This window comes from Chrysemys picta, chromosome 2 (genome assembly GCF_011386835.1).
Source record: "Chrysemys picta bellii isolate R12L10 chromosome 2, ASM1138683v2, whole genome shotgun sequence".
NCBI classification, from domain to species: Eukaryota; Metazoa; Chordata; order Testudines; family Emydidae; genus Chrysemys; species Chrysemys picta.
This window is the reverse complement of record NC_088792.1, coordinates 180,361,326-180,374,700: the sequence shown is the minus strand read 5'-3', so window position 1 is coordinate 180,374,700 and position 13,375 is coordinate 180,361,326. Positions and strand designations below refer to the sequence as shown.

The window sequence follows — 13,375 nt, the reverse complement described above, 5'->3', positions numbered from 1 at the left end:
TCAGTTACCGACAGCCGCTCTTCTTCTCTCTTCGTCAGTGCCCACATTTCACTGCCATACAGCATGGCTGGCAGCACTGTTGAATTGAAGATATTTGTACGTGTGGTCTTGTCGATTTTTCCTTTGAGGATGTCCTTGATGGAATTAAACGCACACCATCCTGCCCGAATCCTTCGCGAGAGTTCTCCGTTCATGTCTTGGTGCATATTAACTTCTTGGCCCAAATATATGTACTGTTCCACTTCTTCAATTTCTTCTCCGGTTACTGTTATTCGGGCTTTTCATAAGACATCTGATCGCATGTATTTCGTTTTGCAACAGTTCATTTTCAGACCGACCTGACTGCTTTTCTTGTTGAGTCTTCGTAGCATGCTCTGCAGTTGGTTGGTGCTTTCGGCAATTAGTACGATGTCGTCCACGAATCTGAGATGAGATAATTGTTCTCCATTTATATTGACACCACTCCTCCAATTGATCTTGTTCATAACCATTTCAAGGCAGGCGGTAAATAGTTTTGGTGAAATCGTATCTCCTTGCTTTAAGTCTTTCTCGATTGGAATGCGGAGGGGAGCTCTGAGGAGAGTAACGTCTGTTGTACATCCAGTATTCACTTCCTTCAACAAACTGATGTACTGCATGTTAATGCCCTGCTCCGCGAGTGCCTTTAATATTGCGTTGAACTTAACGCTATCGAAGGCCTTTTCATAGTCGACGAAAGCAATGCACAGCGGGAGTTTGTATTCCCTCGCTCTTTCTAGGAGCTGGCTAAGGGTAAACATATGGTCGATCGTGCTGAAATTTCTTCGAAACCCTGCCTGCTCTCTTGGCTGTTGTTCATCCAGACTCTGGTTTGTTATCACCTTTGTAAAGAGTTTATAGATATGAGAGAGCAGGCATATAGGGCGATAGTTCTTAAGATTTTCTCGATCCCCCATCTTGTACAGCAAGATGGTATTCAACTCCTTCCAGCTTGATGGTGAACTTCCATAGGCAACTCATTCTGGGCAAAATCCTCACCCAATTGAAGTCAATGGCAAAACTCCAATGTGACTTCAGTGGGGCCAGGAACTCATCCTCCAAATTAAAAACCTTTTCCTACTATTTCCAACAATGAGTTTGACACGAGACTGTGATGCTAGCAGACCAGGTGCCAGCTCCTTCCAAGAACCCTAGGCCTCATTGAACACTGACAAATGCACATCTGGAAACCAGTCTGGCTCACCTATGTGTTAGTATTGTTAAAATAAATATTAGGACTATAAGAATGTGTTTAGACTTTATGAAATGCTTGTATGTTTCTGCATGTATTAATTTTACTTATAATAACTGTATCCCATGTTATAAGGTAACATGTAAGGGGTTACTCTGTAACTATACAAATGTTTGCTAAGACTGTAAACCCCCACAGTTGGGGAGAAGCATTACCAAGTGTGACATGCTAGTTTACCACAAGATGTGTCATCTTCTCCCTAACAGAAGAAGGCCTACAGACACCTGACAAGCCATTGTGAAACATCAGTAGTCAAAATACTTTGTGGATGGCTTCCCGCACACCCATGAAGACGGTACGTGCACAAGCCCTCTCATCCCATCACAGCTTCAACTCTGGGGGAAAGGCATAAAAATCCCTGTCAAGGGGGAATTGTTATCACTATGTTGCTTGGAATTCAGAGAGGGCAATATTTCATAAGCAAGGTATCCCCAAGCTGCTTGGTTTGGGTTAGCCATAAGGACATATAGAGCTTGCATATGATAGCAGCTATCTTTTGGAGACTAAGACTGTATCTCATTCACATGCATATGTTTACCTGTTTTAACCTTGCAAATATCTCTCATTTCTTTTTCTTAGTTAGCAAATGTTTAGTTAGAATTACAGGATTGGCTACAAGAGTTGTCTTTGATTTGAGATCTGAGGTACAATTGCCCTTGGGTAAGTGACTGGTCCTTTGGGACTGGGTGCAACCTGAATATTGTTGTGATTTTTGGTGTAAGGGACCATCTATCAAAAGCAGTCTTGCCTGGGTGGCAATATAGACTAGAGTGCCCAGGAGGACTGTCTGTGACTCCATGTTAAGGCTGTTATAGTGCTTTAGGAGTTCACACACTTGTTACTTGGTTGGTGAAATCTAATTATAGAACATACAACCAAGGATTTGTGCCCTGTTTCTTGACAGTCTGCCCTGAGGTTGGTACTCACACACATGAGCTACTCTAGACTTCCTGACAGACAATGCAAAAAAAAAAAAAAAAAAAAAAAAAAAAAAAAAAAAGAATGGGAGTACAGTATGTTACATTGGTGAAACTGAATAGAAACTAAAAAAATAGAATGAATATATCTAAATTTACCACTAGAAAATGCAGAATTTATTTCTATAGACTGCAGTTTGCATCTGATTTAACAATCTGACATTTAAGAAAGCTTAATTCAGACTGGAACAGGTGTAGAGAAAGGCTACTAGGATGATCAGAGGAATGGAAAACCTGTCTTATGGGGAAGACACAAAGAGCTTGGCTTGTTTAGTCTAAACAAATGAAGACTGAGGGGAGATATGATTGCTCTCTATAAATACATCAGATAGATAAATACCAGGGAGAGAGAGGAGTCATTTAAGTTAAGTGCCAATGTTGACACAAGAACAAATGGCTATAAACTCGCCATCAACAAGTTTAAGCTTAAAATTAGATGAAGGTTTCTAACCATCAGAGTGAAGTTCTTGAACTGCCTTCCATGGGGAGTAGTGGGAGCAAAAAACCTAACTGGCCTCAAGACTGAGCTTGATAAGCTTAGGGAGGGAATGGTATGAAGAGATTGCCTACAATGGCACGTGGCCCATCTGTGACTGTTTCTAGCAAATATCCCCAATGGCCGGAGATGGGACACTAGATGGGGAGGACTCTGAGTTACTACAGAGAATTATTTCCCAGGTGTGTGTCTGGTGGGTCTTGCCCACAAGCTCAGGGTCCAACTGATTGCCATATTTGAGGTCAGGAAGGAATTTTTCCCCAGGTCAGATTGGCAGAGACCCTGGCAGGGATTTTTTTTTTTTTGTCTTCCTCTGCAGCATGGGACACTTGCTGGTTTGAACTAGAGTAAATGGTGGATTCTCCATAAGTCTTTAAATCATGTTTTGAAGACTTCAGTAACTCAGCCAGAGGTTAGGGGTCTATTATAAGAGTGGGTAGGTGAGGTTCTGTGGCCTGCAATGTGCAGAAGGTCAGACTAGATGGTTCCTTCTGGCCTTAAAGTCTTTGAGTCTATCAAAGGGAATTTTAGATCTTCCAAGAAATAGGACATTTGCGCTCAATGTTCCAGGTTCATTATTCTGTCTAGGTATTTTTGATTGTTTGTTTTCATTGGGCCTGATTTGGACTCCATTTATGCCTGACTTCCACTGAAATAACTCTGTTGGAGTTACAATAGTATAAAACACGTGTGAGCCCAGAATCTGGCTCATTGGTTTGCCAGCACACAACAGATAATCTACACCAACACATTGTGTTCTACAGCAATATTTTTTAAGTATGTTGTCCTTTGTATACTACACACTAGCTCCATTGTAGCTGATGACAAAACCTATTATCTTAAAAGAGACCTAGATCTGGCCCATGCGGTACCTTTGTCAGTGTAAATTCAAACAGAGTAATTAAGGAGAAGACATGTACAAAATATAACCTGACTTTTCTAGAATTCCCCTTTTATTTTTGTCTTTTGGTTGTGTAATATGAATGATCTTGCCATTTAAATTGTACTTTAATTTATTCTAGGCCAAACTCTGATGAAAAAATTCCAACAGTTTCAATGGCAGCAGACTCAGAAGGTCTACTTTTATTGCTTGTTGAAGGATATGTGGTTCTGAAGCCATAACACTTTGGGCCATGATCTCATTGGATCTCATACGCTTAGCAGGGTTGGATTCTTGCCAGCATTTGGATTTGAGATTTCTAGAAAAAGCTACAGTGCTTCAGGAAGCCATGGTGCATTAGTGCAAGGTGCTCTTTCACCCTGAGTCACTTCTGAAAATAAGCTCTAGCACGGTGCTAAAGAGCACGATATGCTGCTGGCGGGATCATCTTTCAGATAAAATGTACAACAGAAGTTCTAACCTTTGGGGGGCATGGAAAGATGCCATGTTATTTTCCCCCCAAGGATAAAAGCATTAACTTTGGTGTCCTGGACAAATTTCAACATTGATAATTCTGTCTACCTAAAAAATCACCATCTTTCAAATGGAGCAGTTAATTCTTCAGTGCCTCTCCTTTAAACAATGTAATGTTGGTGTCATATTTGCTTATACAGAAGTGACTACAGTGAGGTGGTGGATGAGTGACTTTGTACAGACTGTATAGCACTACAGGAGCCTTTTGAACTGCAGGCACTATGTATTGCCATAAGATGTTAATATTTTTGAAAAGAGTTTTTCCATGGAGCCCCAAAAGAGATACCATCTTGCTATCACTGTTGTTTTGGACATATTTTTACTTACAGAAAACAAGAGACTGCAAAATAAATTGGAGATTAAAGAAAGGGCTCAGATGACAAATATTAGAGTGATAACATACGGTAGATACCTTTGGAGTAGAAAATAAAGATGAACTTGCAAACAATTGGCTGAAATGCAACATCTATACTCTTCTTACTCCTACATCATCACTAATCAGCTCAATATGGGCTAGAGCAGGGGTGGGCAAACTTTTTGGCCCGAGGGCCACATCTGGGTGTGGAAATTGCATGCAGGGCCATAAATGTAGGGCTGAGGCAGGGGGTTGGGGTGCTGGAGGGCCTGCAGGGTGTGGGAGAGGGTGCAGTGTGCAGGAAGGGGCTCGGGGCAAGGGGTTGGGGAAGAGAAGGGGTGCGGGTTGTCTGAGGGGCCTCAGGGAAGGGGGTTGGGGTGAAGGAGGGGGCTCAGGGTAGTGGTGCAGGGAGGGCTGCGGAGTGTGGGAGGGAGCTCAGGGCAGGGGGGTTGGGTGCCGGAGGGGTGTAGGGTGAGGCAGGGGGCTCAGAGCAGGGGGTTGGGGTAACTGTGTAGCCGTTGCTTTGATGTTCACCCAAGGCTGGAACTCAGGCTCTGAACCCCCTCCTCCCCCCCCCCCCCGGCTTCAGAGCCTCAGCTGCAGCCCAAACCAGAAGGTCCACATGCTATCTTTGCATAGGGTGACCAGATGTCCCGATTCTATAGGGACAGTCCCGATTTTTAGGTTTTTTTCTTATATAGGCTCCTATTACCCCCCACCCCCGTCCCGATTTTTCACATTTGCTATCTGGTCACCCTATCTTCACGTAACCTGCTAAGGCAAGGCTGCGAGACTTGCTCCCAGCAACTGCGTAGACATCCCTTTATGTCTAATCTTCATACAGGGCCAGATCATAGAATCATAGAATATCAGGGTTGGAAGGGACCTCAGGTGGTCATCTAGTCCAACCCCCTGCTCAAAGCAGGACCAATCCCCAGCTAAATCATCCCAGCCAGGGCTTTGTCAAGCCTGACCTTAAAAACCTCTAAGAAAGGAGATTCCACCACCTCCCTAGGTAACCCATTCCAGTGCTTCACCACCCTCCTAGTGAAAAAGTTTTTCCTAATACCCAATCTAAACCTTCCCCACTGCAACTTGAGACCATTACTCCTTGTTCTGCATCTGGTACCACTGAGAACAGTCTAGATCCATCCTCTTTGGAACCCCCTTTCAGGTAGTTGAAAGCAGCTATCAAATCCCCCCTCATTCTTCTCTTCTGCGGACTAAATAATCCCAGTTCCCTCAGCCTCTCCTCATAAATCATGTGCTCCAGCCCCCTAATCATTTTTGTTGCCCTCCGCTGGACTCTTTCCAATTTTTCCACATCCTTCTTGTAGTGTGGGGCCCAAAACTGGACACAGTACTCCAGATGAGGCCTCACCAATGCCGAATAGAGGGGAATGATCACGTCCCTCGATCTCCTATTTATATAGCCCAAAATGCTGTTAGCCTTCTTGGCAACAAGGGCACACTATTGACTCATATCCAGCTTCTCGTCCACCATAACCCCTAGGTCCTTTTCTGCAGAACTGCTGCCTAGCCACTCGGTCCCTAATCTGTAGCAGTGCATGGGATTCTTCCTTCCTAAGTGCAGGACTCTGCACTTGTCCTTGTTGAACCTCATCAGATTTCTTTTAGCCCAATCCTCTAATTTGTCTAGGTCCCTCTGTATCCTATCCCTACCCTCCAGCGTATCTACCACTCCTCCCAGTTTAGTGTCATCTGCGAACTTGCTGAGGGTGCAATCCACGCCATCCTCCAGATCATTAATAAAGATATTGAACAAAACCGGCCTCAGGGCTGACCCTTGGGGCACTCCGCTTGATACCGGCTGCCAACTAGACATGGAGCCGTTGATCACTACCCGTTGAGCCCGACGATCTAGTCAGATTTCTATCCACCTTATAGTCCATTCATCCAGCCCATACCTCTTTAACTTGCTGGCAAGAATACTGTGGGAGACAGTATCAAAAGCTTTGATAAAGTCAAGGAATAACACGTTCACTGCTTTCCCCTCATCCACAAGGCAGTTCTCTCATCATATCCTCATATTGTGTAAATCGCCATAGCTCCATGACTTTGCTGGAGCTAATACCAGTTTATACCAGCTGAGAATTTCACCCACAGTATTTTTCATCCCAGGCTTCTTCATTCTGCATATACGAAATGCAGCCATGGAGCAAGTTACGTGGGGGGGTGGGGGGATGCAGCCTACGGGCGTCTGCCCCAGCAAGCAGCTCTGAGCACGTACTGCTCTGTCAGTTACCAAAATGGGAGTGTGCATGCAATTCTTTGGATGCAAGTGGGACTAGGGTGACCAGACAGCAAGTGTGAAAAATCGAGATAGGGGTAATAGGAGCCTATATAAGAAAAAGACCCAAAAATCGGGACTGTCCCTATAAAATCGGGACATCTGGTCACCCTAAGTGGGACTGGGGGAAGGAGGATTGTATTTAGCCATCCAGCTATCATTGTACGGGGCAAATAAATGTTCAGGTGTCTCAAAAGGACGTTTAGATTTGTTAGGAGACCATTTTTCAATTGCCTGAGGCTGGGACAGGCAGGTGTGTGGTGAGTGCCGAGCCTCAGCTTCTGCCTTTCCCTCAAGCTGGCACCGCAGCTGGTTTGCCAGACCACATTTATTTGAGGTTACTCATTCCTTTGTGCTGCTTGATTTCCCTTTGCAGATCTGAGGAATGATCATTCTCTTAACACCCAACCTGTGACATGATGTGGGTGGAACCGTATGGGCGTTTTGAATTTTTGCCAGGATCAGTGTGTGGCGTGATGTCTTCCGCAATTACACCAGCTTGGGGCAGCTTTATTTTCTGCCAGGCATTAGACATCAACCTACCTCTAGCTTGCACTAGCACTGAACCACCATATGTCCATCTCATCCCACATGCCCCCTATTATTTGGGTAATGATGAACATTTCACCTTTTTTCCTCAGCCCCTACAAGAGGTTCCCCCACCTACAACTTGCTCCAGTTACACCTACTTAGGTGTGTTCTGAATCCCCTACAGGCATATCTTACATCTCAGGCTACACCCATAATACCTATTACTTTGCCATATACTAGCATGGTGACTTTCATCCACAATTTCAAAAGCTCTGAATTTTGACCACTGAATAGTTGGAACTTTCTAAGTCTGTTCCTGCAGTCCTTATCGAGGCAAGACTCCCATTGGGCTGCAAATCTGGGGCCTGTCAATCTATGTTTAGGGGTTTAACTTTAAAATGATCAACAGAAAAAATTAGGCTAATTATCACCTGGCTGCTACAGCAACAGGTGCTAGATAAATGGATATCAGAGAAAAAAAATTCAAAACAGTAAAGTCTGTGAAGATGGAGAAATAATCTCCCAAGAAAAGTGGTGGAAGCCTCGTAAATTGAATAATTTCCAAGTAAATTTGCCAAAGCACTTGAGAACATCCTATAGGTAGCAATTGTACGTTGGTAGGAAAATGGATAAAATTATGATGATTTTATGTCTCCTGCACATAGATGTTAATATAAAAATGCAAGTGTACTTTTCAGATACCAAGTCAATCGATAACAGGATTTAAGATTTGCTAGCATAAAGTCAGATTATCTCCTGTGTAATGTATATGTGCTGATTAGACATTTTGTTCCCTTTTTTAGTGGGACTTTACTGTTCACAAATGTGATGATTTCAAGACAAAGCAATGTCTAACATTACCAGTTGAATACTTTCACAGTTTCAGGGCATTATGGAACTGTAACAGAAATACAACTCCCAGTAGCCAAGATTGTGTTTTTCCTAGGAAAACAAAAGAGGAAGTATTTGATTTTTGTCTTCAATCCTACATAATAATTGTAAGGGTTTAGGCCACAAGCATTCTGATGACATTATTACTGGTTCAAATATCCAAGACATATTAATTTGGTTATACTGTGACACTGTACACCAAATGTCCCACAAGTCATTATCACGTGCTGAAATAAAGCATTGGCAAGAATGAATGGAGTGCAATATAATCAGGAGGGCTTTGTTGTTTTCAGCATCCTAATGAATGACTACATGACATCCACTGGTCTCGGACATGACAGGCATATGGTGTTTATAAATAAATAAAGAGGCTGACGATACAATTACGTTGATACCACTGAATTCAGTAGCTGGTAACATTTGGTAAACTGGCAAGCTGTCTACTCCTAGTGATCCTGACAGAATAAAATAAAATGCCTCAGTAAAAATGATTAATTGCAGGTGATAGCCTTTGGGGCTTCTTCAGTTAAACTATGTTATTGCTTTTCCCAAAAGAAACATTAGACAGCCTTTTAATTCATATCTTCAGATGCATGACTATCAATTATTTAAGTTACACTACGTTATCATCAGCCACAGGTTGGTGCTTTTAATATTAAGGACCTCAGCAACATCAGCAGTATCTAAATTAACTGCCCATGTACTCCATCCCCACCTCCCTCTGTCGCTCGCCCTCCCCCACCCTCACTCACTTTCACCAGGCTGGGGCAGGGGTTGGGGTGTGGGAGGAGGTGAGGGCTCCAGCTGGGGTGTGGGCTCTGGGGTGGGGCTGGGGATGAGGGGTTTGGGGTGCTGGAGGGGGCTCAGGGCTGCAGCCGAGGGGCTCAGGGCTGGGGCAGGTGGTTGGGGTGCAGGAGGGGATTCGGCGTACAGGCTCCATCTGGGCAGTCCTTACCTCAGACAGCTCCCAGAAGCGGCCGGCATTTCCCTGCAGCTCCTAGGCAGAAGGGCCAGGGGGCTCTGCATGTTGCCCATGCCCACAGGCACCTCCCCGGCAGCTCCCATTGGCCACGATTCCTGGCCAATGGGAGCTGCATAGCTGGCATGCGAGGCGGGGGCAGTGTGCAGAGCCCCCATGGCCGCCCCTGTGCCAAGGAGTCGGACATGCTGGCCGCTTCCAGGAGCCGTGCGGAGCTAGGTCAGGCAAGGAGCCTGCCTTAGCCCCGCTGCGCCACTGACCGGACTTTTAGTGGCACAGTCAGAACCAATGCCAGGGTCCCTTTTCAACCAGGCGTTCCGGTCGAAAACCAGACACCTGGCAACCCTACATTTATAAGATGTAAATGAGTGCTGTTTCCTCAAACAAACAACACACAGGGCAGAGGTGCAGGAACAAATTGTATAATGGGGGTGCTGAGAGCCATTGAATCAAACTATAAATGCTTTATATGACAGAAACCACTTCAAGCTGGGGGACGGGGAGGGGGCGGGGGCGGGGGGGCAGGGCAGCACTGAAGTCAGCAGAGTTGAACAGAATGAGCTCAAAAACAGGCTCAATGAATAAAATTTACACTCTGCTGTGAAAGATTTCTCTATTAGGGGGATCTACACAGACACTCTCAGTCGTATCTGGGCTCTGCAACACAAAGAGGACACACTATGCAATATTTGCATTGCACCACTGTTAAGATGTCAGTCTGGGGCCATTTAATCTCCCAAGTATATTGCACACCAAGGACTAAATTCTGCTGTTGTGTCTGTGCAGCCCCATTGATTTCCATTAGCTCATACAGGTGTAATCAAGAATACAACTTAGCCCCTAAATTACTACTACTATGTCTAATTATTACCCAAGGTATGTAGCCATTGCAGTGAAATTAGAGAATTTCTACTCTTTCCATCCTCTGTATTTCTATCATTGATACTGTTGTTGCTGTTACTTTCTGTAGTACTATGAAAACATGCCATCTCCTTGGTAATAAGAAAGGAAAGTCAATGGGAATACAGAGTACATACCAGGTAGAAGAAAGGGAGTCTTGGGAAGCAGAAGCCAGTTTCAAAATGGCTACCTCAGGGAGGGAAGGGCTGTGGTTCTGGCAGATTTAAAGGGTCAGTCACAAAAAAGGCATGATGGGAAAAAAGTCCTTTAAGGGCATAACCCTGAAGTGGGAGAGAATAGTCAGGACCAGACAGTCACAAAGAAGAGTGGCCCAGATCCAAAAAGGGACTTAGGCACTGCAACACCCAGCGTTGTAGTACCTAATTTTTAAGTGCCTAGAAACTCTCAGGCATAAACTGTGATCCACAAAGCCTGAGTTAGGTGCCTAAGCTCCCTATACAATGAATAGTGAATGACAGGTGCCTTAGCATGTGATCCACAAAAGCTAGCATGCAAGGCAGGGAACCACCTAAACTAGCCAGTGGGAGTGTCCTATCAAGGACAAGAGTTTTTTCTAAGCCCCCTCCCCTCACATGGTGATAGATGCCTAAGTCTAGACTGCTGCAATCCACATCCAGGAACCCTTCTCCTGGAATCAGACAGCCTAGGCACCTAAGCCATTTCTGGTGAGAATGAGTTAGGTACCTGCCTCAGTCCATGCAACACAGGCAAAGGAGAAGGTGGTGCTCACTCCCTATGCTTTAACTTTTACAGTCCAGCCGTTAGAGCACTCACCTGGGAGATGGGCAACCCAGGTTCAATTTCCCAGGCTGCTGGAGAAGGAGAAAGATTTGAATGGGGGAGGGGAGTGGTCCTCCCACCTCAGGAGCATGCTCAAACCACTGAGCTATGGGATATTCTGATGTAGCACTCTCTCCTGTTGAAGCTGTTCCACTGAGGTTAACTAAAGAGTCATTGAGCCAGAGAAAGAGATCAAGTGTGCGAGTGATTCTATAATCCAGTGGTTATGTTACCAGGGTGGAAGACCCAGCATCCAGTCTATCTGCTCCAGTAAATGTGCTAGCCCAAACTCAGATTTCTCTCCATAGATACATAAGATTATAAAGCCAAAAGGGATCATTGTGATCATCTAGTCTGACCTCCTGTATAACAGAGATCTTAAGGCTAAATAGCTTTACACAGTTACATTTGTTTAAATATTAGTATATTAATACACTGTAGCTTGTATGTGCTTAACTATTCAAACAATTATTATAATCTTTATACTTGTTTCAGAGAAAAATATCTACTTTAATCAACACACAATTAACTACATATTTAATAGCTGTATTAGACAATCAAATGATAACATGGATTAGGTTTCTGTTTAAAATAAATATACCTTTGTTTACTGGCAATTATGAAAATGAGAGCCACAGATGTCTGCAGAATAAATTATAAAAAATATGGGCATTAATCAACATTTAGGGTGTTTATTGGTGATTAAATTATTTTCAGTTTTAAATTGATAATGTTAACAAATCAAACTCGTTAAGTTGGCTAAAGGCCTGACAGTGAAAGGGAGGACATTACTCATTGTCTTCACCCAAAACATAGGTCATGTATGAAATGGGTTCAAAAGTCTAAAACTGACAAGGCTCAATTTTGCCCTCGGATGCATCCCAGCAACCTCTGTGATTTAGTTCACATGATATGAAAGATATTTCTGGTGACTCTATAAGAAAACAAGTGCATCTCAAAGGACTGTGTCCTTGCTTAAGAGAAGCCTAAACCCAGCTGAAATTCCCTGTAGAAGAATCCTCATCATGAACAATATCTGACTTAATGCCTAAGCGACCTAATTCTTGCTTATGGAACCAAAGATCCTGGGTTCAAAACCCCTCAGGAAGCCCTTATTGCAGATCTGAAAACTTTAGTATCCCTAAATTAGGAGTCACGGGGTGAAATTTTATGGCCTGAGTTATACTGGTGATCAGAGTAGATGATCAGAACAGTCCTTTTCCAATTAAACCCTGTTCAGTTAGAAAATTCCTGTTCAGTTCTATTACTAGGTGACATTTTTAGGAAGGATGTTGCTGAACTTTTTATGCTAAGTTTCATTATGCACCCAAAGCTAGTGTGTGATTGATGGAAACAGAAAGGCTGGTGACAGCCAATGCCTCCGCACCTCATATAAATGCATAAATAATCCATTATGTGAGAACTTGTTAGCTGCAGGAGAGACAAAAATTAAAAAACTACCCCACAAAAATGATCGGGTGGATCTTTGCATGGAAGCTCAGGCTCTCAGACCCTCCCCCTTGCGTGGTCTGAAAGCCTGGGCTCCAGCCCAATCCCTCCCTGTGATTTTTCTAGCCCCGGAGCCTTAGGGTGACCAGACAGCAAACATGAAAAATCGGGACAGGGGGTGGGAGGTAATAGGATCCTATATAAGAAAAAGACCCAAAAATCGGGACTGTCCCTATAAAATGGGGACATCTGGTCACCCTACTGAATCCTGTGAGCCTGAGTCAGCTGACATGGGCCCGCCGTGGCTGTGCCAAGGCTCTTTTATTGCAGTGTAGACGTACCCATAGAGACTGATCTAGTCCTGGGTATAGAAAAAGTTAAAACCTATGCCTGAGTGAGGGGTTTACAACAAATGTGTCCTCTCATGGCAAGAATTACAGAGAAAACAAGAACTAAGCTGGGCTTAGATGGAAAATGATTGCTTCTCAGGAAAGAGGAAATTATCAGAAGCTTGAACTGCATAGGAAACTGGCCCCCTGTTACTTTTATTTATATTTATTTAGACTTATAATAAAAAGCAACTATGCTATCTTTCTAGGAGCATGCTGAAACAAATATTGTAAAGATAAACCAATGACAATTCTTGAATTCCCCTTGCCCATTGCCCGTCAGAATTAATACATCATCTCCCTCTTTGGATTTACTTACACCTTCCCTGATCGAGACAGGTGCATGAGAGAGAATTCACTTGCTCACAGGTGACCTGGCTTTTGCTTGTCTTGGGTGTTTGGTGAGTGCGGGTTAGCCACTTCCTGTCATGGATGGTCAGTAGGCTGATTAGAACTTTAAACTGACCATAAACAACTGATCTTTCTAAACATGAGACCATTGACTCAAGAGAGCAAAATATTTAATATAAAAAGTCTTTTATTTTGTGGAAGCTTTTCTGCTTCAGTCATTTCCCCATCGCAGCCCCAAATAATTCACTCCAATAAGACATT

General features: G+C 43.8%; 1 protein-coding gene across 1 annotated transcript in view; it reads right to left on the bottom strand.

Moving 5' to 3' along the window:
• Positions 1 to 13,375, bottom strand: part of LOC135981644 (uncharacterized) — a 33,425-nt gene that overhangs the window by 17,052 nt on the left and 2,998 nt on the right. The window lies entirely within an intron of this gene.